This window comes from Macaca thibetana, chromosome 14 (genome assembly GCF_024542745.1).
Source record: "Macaca thibetana thibetana isolate TM-01 chromosome 14, ASM2454274v1, whole genome shotgun sequence".
NCBI classification, from domain to species: domain Eukaryota; kingdom Metazoa; phylum Chordata; class Mammalia; order Primates; family Cercopithecidae; genus Macaca; species Macaca thibetana.
In genome coordinates this window covers 99,628,543-99,642,724 of record NC_065591.1, presented here as the reverse complement: position 1 = coordinate 99,642,724, position 14,182 = coordinate 99,628,543, and the positions used below count along the sequence as shown (strand labels likewise).

Below are 14,182 nucleotides of genomic sequence, written 5' to 3'. Positions count from 1 at the left end.
ACTAACAAATTCTGGACTTACACTTGACACTCAACCAATTGGACCTAAATAGACATCTACAGAATACTCCACCCAACAGCTACAGAACATACATTCTTCTCATCTGCACACAAAACATATTCTAAGTTTGACCACATGCTCAACCATAAAGCAAGTCTCAATAAATTAAAAAATATCAAAATCATACTAAGCACATTTTAGGACCACAGGGCAATAAAAATAGAAATCAATACCAGGAAGATATCTCAAAACCACACAACTGCCTGGAAATGAAGCAACTTGCTCCTGAATGACTTTTGGGTGTACAATGAAATCAAGACACAAATCAAAAAATTCTTTTAAATCAATAAAAGTAGAGACCCAACATACCAAAATCTTTTGGATGCAGCTAAAGCAGTGTTGAGAGTGAAGTGTATAGGGCCAAGCACCTACATCAAGAAGTTAGAAAATCTCAAATTAACAATCTAACATTTCACCTAAAGGAACTAGAAAAAGAGGATAAATCAACCCAAAATCTAGCCGAAGAAAAGAAGTAAAATCGGAGAACTCAATGAAATTGAAATGTGAAAATCCATACAAAAGGTCAGTTTAGGAGAGCAAGCGCCGGGCATCTCAGGTGCGCTCCTTGGGCCTCCAGTGCCCGCTTCTTGGGCAGCAGAGGCTCTTCCACCCTGCTGCAGGCAGAGGTGCTAGATCTGGACGAGGATGACCTGGAGGTGTTCAGCAATGATGCCTCATTGATGGACATGAATTCCTTCAGCACTATGATGCCAACATCCCCTTTATCAATGATAAACCAAATCAAGTTTGAAGATGAACAAGATTTAAAGGAATTCTTCATCATAGTTGATGAACCTGAAAGTCATGTTACTACAATAGAAACTCTCATCACGTATACGATTATTACTAAGACATCTTGTGCAGAATTTGACTCCAGTGAATTTAAAGTTAGGAGATGGTATCAAGATTTCCTTTGGTCAAAGGGAAAACTTTAAGAAGCACACCCCACTCTGATTATTCCACCATTGCCAGAAAAATTTATAGTAAAAGGAATGGTGGAACGCTTTAATGATGAGTTCATTGAGACATGCAGGAAGGCTTTGCATAAATTTTTGAGCTAATTGCTGATCATCCAACTTTAACATTTAATGAAGACTTCAAAATTTTTCTCACTGCACAAGCTTGGGAACTCTCTTCTCACAAGCAGCAGGGTCCTGGATTGCTAAGCAGGATGGGGCCAACAGTCAGAGCTGTTGCATCCTCAATGAGAGGAATTAAAAACCACCCAGAAATCTAATTAAACTAAAGAGCTTCTGCACAGCAAAAGAAACTACCACCAGAGTGAACAGGCAACCTACAGAATGGGAGAAAATTTTTGCAATCTACCCATGTGACAAAGGGCTAATATCCAGAATCTACAAATAACTTAAAATTACAAGAAAAAATCAAACAACCCCATCAAAAAGTAGGTGAAGGATATGAACAGACACCTCTCAAAAGACGACATTTATGCAGCCAACAGACACATGAAAACATGCTCATCATCACTGATCATCAGAGAAATGCAAATCAAAACCACAATGAGATACCATCTCACACCAGTTAGAATGGCGATCATTAAAAAGTCAGGAAACACCAGGTGCTGGAGAGGATGTGGAAAAATAGGAACACTTTTACTCTGTTGGTGGGAGTGTAAACTAGTCCAACCATTGTGGAAGACAGTGTGGCGATTCCTCAACTATGTAGAACTAGAAATACCATTTGACCCAGTGATCCCATTACTGGGTATATACCCAAAGGATTATAAATCATGTTACTTTAAAGACACATGCACATGTATGTTTATTGCAGCACTATTCACAATAGCAAAGACTTGCAACCAACCCAAATGCCTATCAGTGATAGACTGGATTAAGAAAATGTGGCATATATACACCATGGAATACTATGCAGCCATAAAAAAGGATGAGTTCATGTCCTTTGTAGGGACATGGATGAAGCTGGAAACCATCATTCTGAGCAAACTATCACAAGGACAGAAAACCAAACACTGCATATTCTCACTCATAGGTGGGAATTGAACAATGAGAACACTTGGACACAGGGCGGGGAACATCACAGGGTGGGGAGTATCACACACAGGGGCCTGTTGTGGGGTGGGAGGAGCGGGGAGGGATAGCGTTAAGAGAAATACCTAACGTAAATGATGAGTTAATGGGTGCAGCACACCAACATGGCACATGTATACATATGTGACAAACGTGCACGTTGTGCACATGTACTCTAGAACTTAAAGTATAAAAAACAAACAAACAAAAATTAACCTTAAATGTAAATGGGCTAAAAGCCCCAATTAATTTATTTTTTATTTTTAAATTTTATTTTACTTATTTATTTTTTGAGACAGAGTCTCACTCTGTTGCCCATGCTGGAGTGCAGTGGTGCGATCTCAGCTCACTGCAAGCTCTGCCTCCCAGGTTCATGCCATTCTCCTGCCTCAGCCTCCCAAGTAGCTGGGACTACAGGTGCCTGCCACCATGCCTGGCTAATTTTTTTTTTTTTGTATTTTTAGTAGAGACGGGGTTTCACCAAGTTAGCCAGGATGGTCTCGATCTCCTGACCTCGTGATCCGCCCTCCTCAGCCTCCCAAAATGCTGGGATTACAGGTGTGAGCCACTGTACCCAGCTAAAAGCCCCAATTAAAAGACCAAAAACAAACAAACAAACAAAAAACCACCCGGGAGAGTTCATGGAATGTGTAACTATTAAAATTTTTAGCCAGAAAACAAATTTGATAGATAAAATTTCTCAGAATTTTCAAGGAAGGGAATATTTTGATGAAATGAAAGAATATGGTCCAATTCATATTCTTTGGTCAGTGTCAGAAGAGGATCTGGTTGATAATCTAAAAGATGTTGTCAGCTGCATTGACAGATGCTGTAAGGCCACTGAAAAACGGATGTTTGGACTCTCAGAGGCCCTGCTTCTTCTTGTACATGGGTACGTGCTTTGTAGTGAAATATTAGTGGGTGTTATGAAAAGAAGAGACCAAACACAGCAGAACTGGGTCCCAAAGTTGAAGCTTTGACCTATAAAAAGGCAGATAGTGATCTGCTTACAGAGGAGATTGGAAAACTTGAAGATGAAGTGGAATATGCTAATAATGCCCTGAAAGCATAATGGGAAAGATGGCAACAAAATATTCAAAATGATATCCAGTTAGCATTTACAGATATGGCTGAGGAGAGTATCCACTATTATGAACAGTACCTTGCTACATGGGAACCATTCCTTACATCACCAACCTCCACTTGGAAGACACCTCTGAAGATAAACCTTAATTCCACTGAGGACTTCTGTTTAATCTTTGGGAGACAGCATTTATCAACCAAAGTTATTCTTTCTGGATCTGCCATGTCCTTTATCAAGTGCATGAAAAATGTTTTATACTATCTGGAAAAACCAACAACTTGAAACCTCAGGTACTCCAGTTCATTGATATGAATTTGAAGATATATCTATATATCTATTTGTATGGATATACATCTATACATATATATGTAGATACAGAGAGAGAGAGAGATTTAGCTTGGTTTTAATTATGTTCTTAAATTTGTATGCCAATAACTGTATATAGATTTTTTTTTGTTAAATATTTGACTGTGGAACATGATATTTTAAATATGGTGTAAGGACTCAGTTTAATAAAATGTTTAATATGAAAAAAAGATCAAGGTAACCACAAGTTGGTGCCTTGAAATAATAAACAAGATCAATAGACCACCACCTAGATTAACAAAGAAAAAAGAGAGAAGATGCTAATAATCACAATCAGAAATGACAAATGTGACATTCAGCTGATCCCACAGAAACACAAAAGACTCTCAGAGACTATTAGGAAAGCCTTTATGCACAGAAATTAGAAAATCTATAGGAAATGGATAAATTCCTATGAACACACAAGCTCCCAAGATTGGTCCAGGAAGACAAAGAAAACCTGAATAGATCACTAATGAGTCCTGAGGTTGAATCAGTAATAAAAAACCTACCAGCAAAAAAAGCCCTGGATCAGAGAGATTGACAGCCAAATTCTGCCAGACATACAAATAAGACCTGGTACCAACCCTACTGAAAATATTCCAAAACATCAAGGAGGAGAAACTCCTTCCTAACTCATCTATGATGCCAGCATCATCTTGATACCAAAACCTGGCAGAGACACGTGAAAAAACAAAACTTTAGGCCAATATCCCTGATAAACATAGACGCAACAATCCTCAACAAAACATTAGCAAACTGAATCCAGCAGCACATCAAAAAGTTCATTTATCATGATCAAGTAGGCTTTATTCCTGGGATGCAAAGTTGATGCAAAATACACAAATCAATATACATGATCTGCCACATAACCATAACTAAAAACAAAAACCATATGATCATCTCAATAGATACAGAGAAAGCTTTTGAAATAATACAACATCCCTTTATGGTACTAACCCTCAACAAACTAGGCAGCAAAGGAACATATCTCAAAATAATAAGAGCCATATATGACAAACTCACCCTCAACCTTATACTCAATGGGCAAATACTGGAAACATTCCCCTTGAGAACTGGAACAAGACATGGATGCCCACTCTTGCTACTCTTTTTTTTTTTTTTTTTTTTTTTTTTGAGACAGAGTCTCGCTCTGTCACCCAGGCTGGAGTGCAGTGGCCGGATCTCAGCTCACTGCAAGCTCCGCCTCCCAGGTTCACGCCATTCTCCTGCCTCAGCCTCCCGAGTAACTGGGACTACAGGCGCCCGCCACCTCGCCCGGATAGTTTTTTGTATTTTTTTTTTTGGTAGAGACGGGGTTTCACCGTGTTAGTCAGGCTGGTCTCGATCTCCTGACCTCGTGATCCGCCCGTCTCGGCCTCCCTAAGTGCTGGGATTACAGGCGTGAGCCACCGCGCCCGGCCCACTCTCGTTACTCTAATTCAACATAGTGCTGGAAGTCCTAACCAAGCAGTCAGGCAAGAGAAAGAAATAAAAGGCATTTAAACAGGAAAAGAAGTCGTCAAACTATCTGTCTTCACTGATGATATGATTCTATACCTAGAAAACCCTTACAACTTTACTAAAAGGCTCCTAGAACTGATAAACGACTTCAGTAAAGTTTCAGGATACAAAATCAATGTCAAGAGCGTTCAAGCTCAGAGCCAAATCAAGAATGTGATCCCATTTACAATAGCCACAAAAAGAATAAAATACCTAGGGATACAGCTAACCAAGAAGGTGAAATATCTCTACAAGGAGAACTATAAAACACTGCTGAAAGAAATCAGAGATGGCAAATAAATGGAAAGATATTCCATACTCATGGATTGGAAAAATCAATATGGGTAAGATGGCTATACTGCCCAAAACAATTTGCAGTTCAACACTATTCATATCAAACTACCAGCATCATTTTTCATAGAATTAGAAAAAACTATGCTGCAATTCATTTGATACCAGAAAAGAGCCTCAATAGCCTAAGTAGTCCTAAACAAAAGTAACAAATCAGAAGGCATCCCATATCTGATTTCAAACTATATTACAAGGCCATAATAACCAAAACAGCATGATAGTGGCACAAAAACAGACACATACACCAATGGAACAGAATAGAGAATCCAGAAATAAGGCCACACACCTACAACCATCTGATCTTCAAAAAAGTGAACAAAAATAAGTAATGGGGAAAGACTCCCCGTTGACTAAATGGTGCTGGGATAACTGGTTATCTGTATGCAGAAGAATGAAACTGGACCCCTACCTATCACCATATACAAAAATCAACTCAAGATGAATTAAAGACTAAAAAGTAAGACCTAAAACTGTAAAAATCCTAGAAGAAAACCTAGGAAATATCCTTCTTGATATTGGCTTTGATAAAGAATTTATGGCTAAGTCCTCAAAGGCAATTGCATCAAAACCAAAAATTGACAAGTGGGATGTAATTAAATTAAAAAGCTTCTGCACAGCAAAAGAAACTATCAACAGTGGACAACCTACATAATGGGGGAAAATATTGGTGAACTGCATCCAGCAAAGGTCTAATATCCATAACCTATAAGGAACTGAAAAAACCTATAAGGAACAAGCAAAAACCAACACCATTAAAAAGTGGGAAAAGGACAGGAACAGGCACTTCTCAAAAGCAGACATACAAGCAGCCAAAAACATGAAAAAATGCTCATCAATACTAATCATCAGAGAAATGCAAATCAAAACCACAATGAGATTTCATCTCATACCAGTCAGAATGACTTGTTAAAAACAAGTCAAAAAATAACAGATGTTGGTGAGGCTATGAAGAAAAGAAGACACTTATAAGACCATGTTCTTTGCAGTAACATGGATGCAGCTGGAGGCCATTATCCTAAACGAACTAATGCAGAAACAGAAAGCCAATACCACATGTTCTCACTTATAAGTGAGAATAAACATTGAGTACACGTGGACATAAAGACAGGAACAATAGACACTGGGGTCAATGAGAGGGATGAGAAAGAGAAAGGGAGACAAGAACTGAAAAACTTCTACACTGACTAAACACTTATACGCTGCTGGTGGGAATATAAATTAGTCCAGCCAGTGTGGAGAGGAGTTTGGAGATTACTGAAAGAACCAAGAGTTGAACTGCTATTTGACCCAGCAATCCCATTACTGGGTGTATACACAAAGGAAAAACAAATCATTCTATCAAAAGGACACATGCACCCGTGTATTCATCACAGCACTATTCACAATAGTAGACATGGAATCAACTTAGGTGTCCATCCATGGTGGACTGGACAAAAAAAAAATGGCACATGTATACCACAGAATACTATGCAGCCATAAAAAAGAGACCATGCTCTTTGCAGCAACATGGATGCAGCTGGCGGCCATTATCTTAAGCAAACTAATGTAGAAACAGAAGGCCAAATACCACATGTTCTCACTTATAAGTGAGAGCTAAACATTGAGTACACGTGGACATAAAGACAGGAACAATAGATGCTGGGGCCAATGAGAGGGATGAGAAAGAGAGAGGGAGACAAGGACTGAAAAGCTACCTACTGGGTACTGTGTGTCCTGCCTGGGTCAGCATCACACAGTATGCCCATGTAATAAACATGCTCGTGTATTCCCTGATTCTAAGAGTTGGAAAATGAGAAGTCTATACACAGCTTTCCTTACATGTTAAGAAGATTTTGTTGTAGTTTTTAAAGTTATATATGCAAGAGTTTAATGAGACTAGTTGCCTTTACAACAAACAACAGCAGTGCTCCACTCACTCCTATCTCTTCCTGTTCCCACCACCTTCATCTTTTTGCAAATTCATCTCATGTTTACTTACATATTTACTTTTGCTCATTCATTTCATGTTTACACTTTTTTTGTTTTTGAGACAGAGTCTCACTCCGTCGCCCAGGGTGGAGTGCAATGGCACAATCTCGGCTCACTGAAGCCTCCACCTCCTGGGCTCAAGCGATTCTCCTGCCTCAGCCTTCTAAGTAGCTGGGCTTATAGGCATGCACCACCATGCACGGCTAATTTTTTTTGTATTTTTAGTTGAGACAGGGTTTCACCATGTTGGCCAGGCTGGTCCCGACTCCTGACCTCAAATGATCTGTTGGCCTCGACCTCCCAAACTGCTAGGATTACAGGCGTGAGTCACCGTACCCAGCCTACTGAATATACATTCTTAAAAATCCCCCTTTCAGTAAGATACTTCTGCCCTCACCTATGCTTGTAGTCTTCCAGTCCAGAAACTCTCTCCAGGATATAAAACGTGGGTAGGGGGAGGGCAGTTATTGGTTGTGTCAAGGTTGAGGTGGGGGAAGGAATCTTGGGACCAAATAATTTTTTTAGAAGCTCTCTCAACCAGTTCTTATTTTAGCCGCTGTCTCTTCCTCGTCACTGCCACCAATTTGAACAGTATAGGTCAGGGTAGCTGGGCTTTCCCTACTACCAGTTTAAGATTCAGCTGTCTTAGCTTTGCTGAGTCAGTTACACCTTTCTTTGTTACTTTTTCCTTTCAGTTCTTCTTGTTCTTATGGCTTTATGCTTTAAGAAAAGTCCCTCTATTGTCATTTTAATATGTATTAGTCCATTCTCATGCTGCTAATAAAGACACACCTGAGACTGGGTAATTTATAAAAAATTAATGGACTCACGGTTCCACACGGCTGGAGAGGCTTTAAAATCATGGTGGAAGGTGAAGGAGGAGCAAAGCACTTCTTAGATGGTGGCAGGAGGGAGAAGAACAAGTGTCCAGCGAAGAGGGAAGCTCCTTATAAAACCATCAGATCTCATGAGAACTAACTCACTATCAGGAGAACAGGATGGGGGAAACTGCCCCCATGATTCACTTATCTCCACCTGGTCCCTCCCATGACACGTGGGGATTATGGGAACTACAATTTAAGATGAGATTTGGTGGGAGACACAGCCAAACCATATCAAGGGATTAAAATTAGAAACACATGTTCAGCCTGCTACTATTGTTATATTCATCCAGATGCCCAGAAAACGTTCCAACTATGGGTCAAGAGATACTGTTCCTATTACTGAATCTCAAACATCAGCTGAAGCCAGGAAACTAGCAAGAAGATAGCATAAAAGCTCAGATCTTAGACTCTGGAATAACACCTGAGGTTGAACCCTGTGTCTGTCATTTGCTGGGTTTCTGACCTTTTGACATTTCCCTAACCTCTCCCAGCCTCAGTATTTTTCATCTGTACAACAGAGATAATAATGTAGCTAATTAATGAGCTTAAAGTATATACACATATATGACGTTCTTACATTGTCTAAATTCTAGAAGACAGTAAATGCTCAATAAGTGGAGGTAACTTGGGTGCCCAATCAAAGACAGTCAGAAAAGGGAAACCGTATAAACAATTCCACGTTACTGAGCACGCATTACAAACCAGGCACTATGCTAGGCACCGGGTATATAATGAAGACAGAACATGTAGAAGGTTAGCCTTCAAGGAGCTTAGAGTGTGGTCACGGAGAAAACAACATATAAGCACAAGCAATATATAATTACAATGTGTGATAAGTGCTATAAAAGAAAACAGAATGCCATGAAAGGGAATAACAAGGGGGAATTCGTTTGGATTAGCTGTTGGAAAAAAATCTCTTAACGAGTGAGAATAACACATATGCGGAATCCAGACTAATGCCGAAGTGGATCAATAAAACGCACATGCTTTTTAACCATTCAAAGTAAATTAATATTAACCTGTAATATACAGGTCAAAGGCATTAGAGATGTGACCTTGCTGTCAAGTCATTTAATTTCTCCTGGCCTTAATTTCCTCATCTATAAAATACAAGTTGGACAAAATAATCTCTCAACTCACAGCTTCTACAAGTTTATGCAAATTTAGGAATGTAAGAACATTATAAACAAAGTTAAAAATCAAGAGAACAGGCTGGCCGTGGTGGCTCATGCCTGTAATCCCAGCACTTTGGGAGGTCGAGGTGGGCGGGTCACTTGAGGTCAGGAGTTTCAGAACAGCCTGGCCAACATGGTTAAACCCTGTTTGTACAAAAAAATACAAAAATTAGCTGGGTGTGGTGGTGCATGCCTATAGTCCCAGCTACTCAGGAGGCTGAGGCAGGAGAATTGCTTGAGCCCGGGAGGTGGAGGTTGTGGTGAGCCAAGATCGTGCCACTACACTTCAGCCTGAGCTCTAGAGCGAGACTTTGATCTCAAAAAAAACAAGAGAACGGATTTTTTCCTTTTAGTGTTCTCTATTATATATTTGTACTGAATTTTTACTGAAGCATAAATATTGTTTAGAAGTGATAAAGCTAGTAGTGAAACATCTTTCCTCCCCCATCAATCTCTTTGCAAGGATAACCCTCACTAATTCAGGCCTGGCATGTCACTCTTTATATGTTCTGAGTATATGACATTGTGCTCTCAGACACGAAAACCATAAATGTATACAACACTGAAAGATAAGTGACCAAATATTAATCATAGTTAACATTGCTATTTTCTGCTTAATTGGTCCTTAACTTTTTCTCCTTTTCCACAATTTGCATATATTACTTTTATAATTAAAAAGTTAATTATTCAAATAAAATAATGTTTACTGTGATGAATAATACAAAAGCATGTTATCTCTTATTGTCAAAGAGAAAAGAGAGCTATCCATTTGATTAAAAATATTGCATGGAGATAGTTCTAGCTAGTAATTACATTTTGCCTCCACCAAATTATTTGTGAAAATTTATTCGGTTACTTTTTAAAAAAGTGACAGCAAGGCCATGTTTCAATTTCTGATTGCCATGTTTAATATTCATAAAAGGAAGTGCTAGCTTTTATCAGCAAGGTATTCCTTTCAGTAATGAGTTCAGGGGCAGATTTCTTTAAAAAGAAACATTTCTCTAACATCTTTCAGTAATTAGTAGAATTGAGAATTTATCAGACTTGGAAGAGGGATGGTGGATCTCCATTCTTGTCTAAGTTTTTAATCTTCTTAATATCTTGGTTTAATTGCTTTTTAGGGATTATAAAAAGATTGGTAGGATCTAGCATCCATCTATCTATCTATCTATCTATCTATCTATCTATCATCTATCTATCTTCTCATTAAATGATCCATTTTGGATTCCTCTATCATCAAATTATGGCAGGACTATGCTAATTCTTTGAGAAGTTCAGGTAGAATTTCATGATGTCATCTTGTTAATGAAACTTCAAGAGATTGGGGATGTTTCACGAATGATGTAGATGGGATCAATGGCTGGTTACCTGGAGTTACTACAGAGGCTCATGAATCCTTATTCCTACCAAGCACAACTTAAAGGACTGAACACATAATATTTACTACTATTTTTCAAATATTTATATATGCTATGGCATTTAATATAATGTGAATTCATTTAAAACTATTCAACCATTTTGTCAGTATGCATGTTGTCAATAATATTTTTTACAAGATTGGGAATTATTTATGTAGTGAAATAAACACTTGATTTGAAATCTGTATTTCAAATGACCATAAATATTACTTTTATCTATACAAGGTAAGATTCCGTTCTGGGTTGATCATTTAACTAGTTGTGTGGGTCATTTATCTTTCCTCATTTGAAAAATAGAGATAATAATACAAACTATTCTTACAGGAATTTTATGATTCTCAAGTGCTTTGAAGATGCCACATACTTTGAAGATATTGGATGTCACTATGATGACAGCCATTTTCATGATCATTTATATAATGATATGAAGCGTAATAAGAGAGTTGAAAAAACTAATCCCAACCTCAGGTTTAGAGAATCAAATTCGAGTTTTCTTATTTTTAAGTTCATATACAATTATATTTTGCTGTTTCCTGCAATAATAATTTATTTTAAGAATAAAAGTAAAATTACTTGGTCAGCATGACTGAATGAGTATATGCAGAAATCTCCACCTTCCGTCCTACACATATAGAAATGAGAGATAAAATATTAAACAATATATACAATCACACTAAAAAACAATTGCAAAAAACCCACCATAGACACATTTAGAGAGAGAAACTACAGAGATAGTAGAACCTGAAGATACACAGTTCTTGGGAAGCTGGGAATGAAGACAGAACAAACATCAGTGCCTTCATGAGATCAAGAGTTAAATGTGCTCCAGACTTGATGAGAATGGAAATCAGGTTTTTCAATCTAGAGACAAAGAGCTATTTTCTTTGCTTTCAAATATCAAACATGTCCTGTGTTTAAAAGGCAACTGAGGCCGGTTGTAGTGGTTCACACCTGTAATCCCAGCACTTTGGGAGGCTGAGGCAGGCGGATCACCTGAGGTCGGGAGTCTGAGACCAGCCTGACCAACATGGAGAAACCCAGTCTCTACTAAAACTAGAAAATTAGCCTGGCTTGGTGGTGCATGCCTGTAATTCCAGCTACTTGGGAGGCTGAGGCAGGGGAATCACTTGAATCCGGGAGGTGGAGGTTGCAGTGAGCCGAGATCACGCCATTGCATTCCAGCCTGGGCAACAAGAGTGAAACTCCCATCTCAAAAAAAAAAAAAAAAAAAGGCAGCTGAAATAAATCTGAAATAAATTTACCTATCATTGGAAACCTATTACTTTTTTTTTTTTTCCTTTTTTTTGAGATGAGTCTCACTCTGTTGCCCAGGCTGGAAGGCAGTGGTGCTATCTTGGCTCACTGCAACCTCCACCTCCTGGGTTCAAGTGATTCTCCTGCCTCAACCTCCCAAGTAGCTAAGATTACAGGTGTCTGCCACCATGTCTGGCTTTTTTTTTTTTTTTAGAAGAAATGAAGTTTCACCATGTTGGCAGGGCTGGTCTTGAACTCCTGACCTCAAGTGATCTACTCACCTTGGCCTCCCAAAGTGCTAGAATTACAGGCGTGAGCCACCATGCCCAGCCAACTTATTACTTTTAATTGAAAAAAACAATTACTTTTAATTGTAAAAACTGCAATTACTTTTCCACCGACCTAATACCTCTGTTCAAGCCTGGTAGCTGAAACAGACATTTCTGCATGAGACTGGAATCTGAGTTTGTATAATATACTTGGTTGTAATTGGGTTGTCTGAATAGGTGGGAATCCAAAGGCAAGATTATAGTGTATGACTTGGTTTGAGAACAGATAACTGGTGAGGCAAAATATAGGAGAAACCCTTCACTGAGGATGAACTCTCAAACCAAAAGAATACAAGGAAGCTCAGTGTCATGAAAAGTAGTCAATAGAATCTATAAATAAGAAAATTCATAGCCAAGGAAAGAGGGCTAATAGAATAATCTGAAAGGGGCATGAAGTTGAAAACTGTCAACCTCCCCAAAATAAAAAAAAAAAAGGAGGACATGAAGTTTAAAATTATCAACCCCTCTGCAATAAAAGCCCTCCAAAGCAAAATTATTATCCATAAAACAAGACTAAGTATTTATGAAAGCAGAAGAGGAAGCTATGAAAGAAAACTATGGGAAATCTTGAAAATAAAATATAGTCACAAAATTTAAAAATATAATGGGTGGGCTAAATAGTAATTTTAAAAGAGTCAAAGAGAAAATGAATCAGAAGATAGAACAGAAAAATTTCTCGGGATGTAGAGATAAATAAAGATGTGGAAAATGAAAGAGGATTTGGGAAATATGGAAGAGAGATAGAATGAGATACAAAGTCATACAAATAAGTTAAAGTCTTAGAAGTCACTAGCAAGAAAGGACAGATCATCTACAATGATACATCAATCAGATCAGCAGCAAACTTCTCCGCCACAGAAATGGAAGCCAGAGAACAACGGAGCCATTGCTTCAACGTAGCGAGGGGAAGTTAGTGTGAATGAAATTTAATAGTCAGAAAAATATCAGTGAAGAGAGAAGTCTGAAGAAAGCACATATTCAAGTATATGAGGACTAAAAAGGCTTACTACATACTCTTAATGAAAGAATTATTAAAAGATGAACTTTGGCAAGAACAAAAATGAACTCAGAAGGAAGAAGTAGAATGTGAGAATCCTGGGTATGACAATACATTCAGAAAATATCTCAATAAATAAATGTTAATTAAATAATAACAATCTTTCAAAAAACATAGAATATATAGCTTCTATATAGACTCAAAGGAGGGGAGAAAAATGAAAAGACAAATCAGACAAACAAAAATAACAACAAAACCAACTTTATGAGACCAGACAGCAAAGAAAAGGAAGAACAATGTGGCAAATAGAAAATGCAAAATAAGATGTTAGAAATGTTTCATAACAATCCAATAAATACTAATAGGCTGAATCTACTCATTTGAATATAAACACTAAGATTGAATCTTAAAAATGTAGATATGTGCAACTTATAGAGATACTTATAAAAGTAAACTATATAGAAATGTCAAAAATAAAGGGATTTAAAAATTATCAGGTGAATATTAATCAAAAGACAGCTAGTACAACATTATTTAAACAAGATAATACAGAATACAATGAAAAATATTGAATAACAGGAAAAAAATTCTTAAATTGGAAAAAAATCTCATCAGAAATATGGAAATATAACCAGAAAGACTCAAAAATATAAATTAAAATATTCCAAATTACAAGAAAAATATATAAATCCAGTTACTTTGGTAGAGTTTAATATACCTTGCACAGAAATAGATCAATCAAACAGATAAAAATTAGTAAAAGTAT

General features: G+C 37.6%; 2 protein-coding genes and 1 pseudogene across 2 annotated transcripts in view; 2 read left to right on the top strand and 1 right to left on the bottom strand.

Annotated features, from left to right (window-relative positions):
• Positions 1 to 14,182, bottom strand: part of ACAT1 (acetyl-CoA acetyltransferase 1) — a 976,528-nt gene that overhangs the window by 410,725 nt on the left and 551,621 nt on the right. The window lies entirely within an intron of this gene.
• CWF19L2 (CWF19 like cell cycle control factor 2) overlaps positions 1 to 14,182 on the top strand; it is an 808,601-nt gene that overhangs the window by 409,857 nt on the left and 384,562 nt on the right. The gene's annotated exons all lie outside the window — the stretch shown is intronic.
• On the top strand, positions 726 to 3,341 carry LOC126936211 (sorting nexin-7-like; annotated as a pseudogene).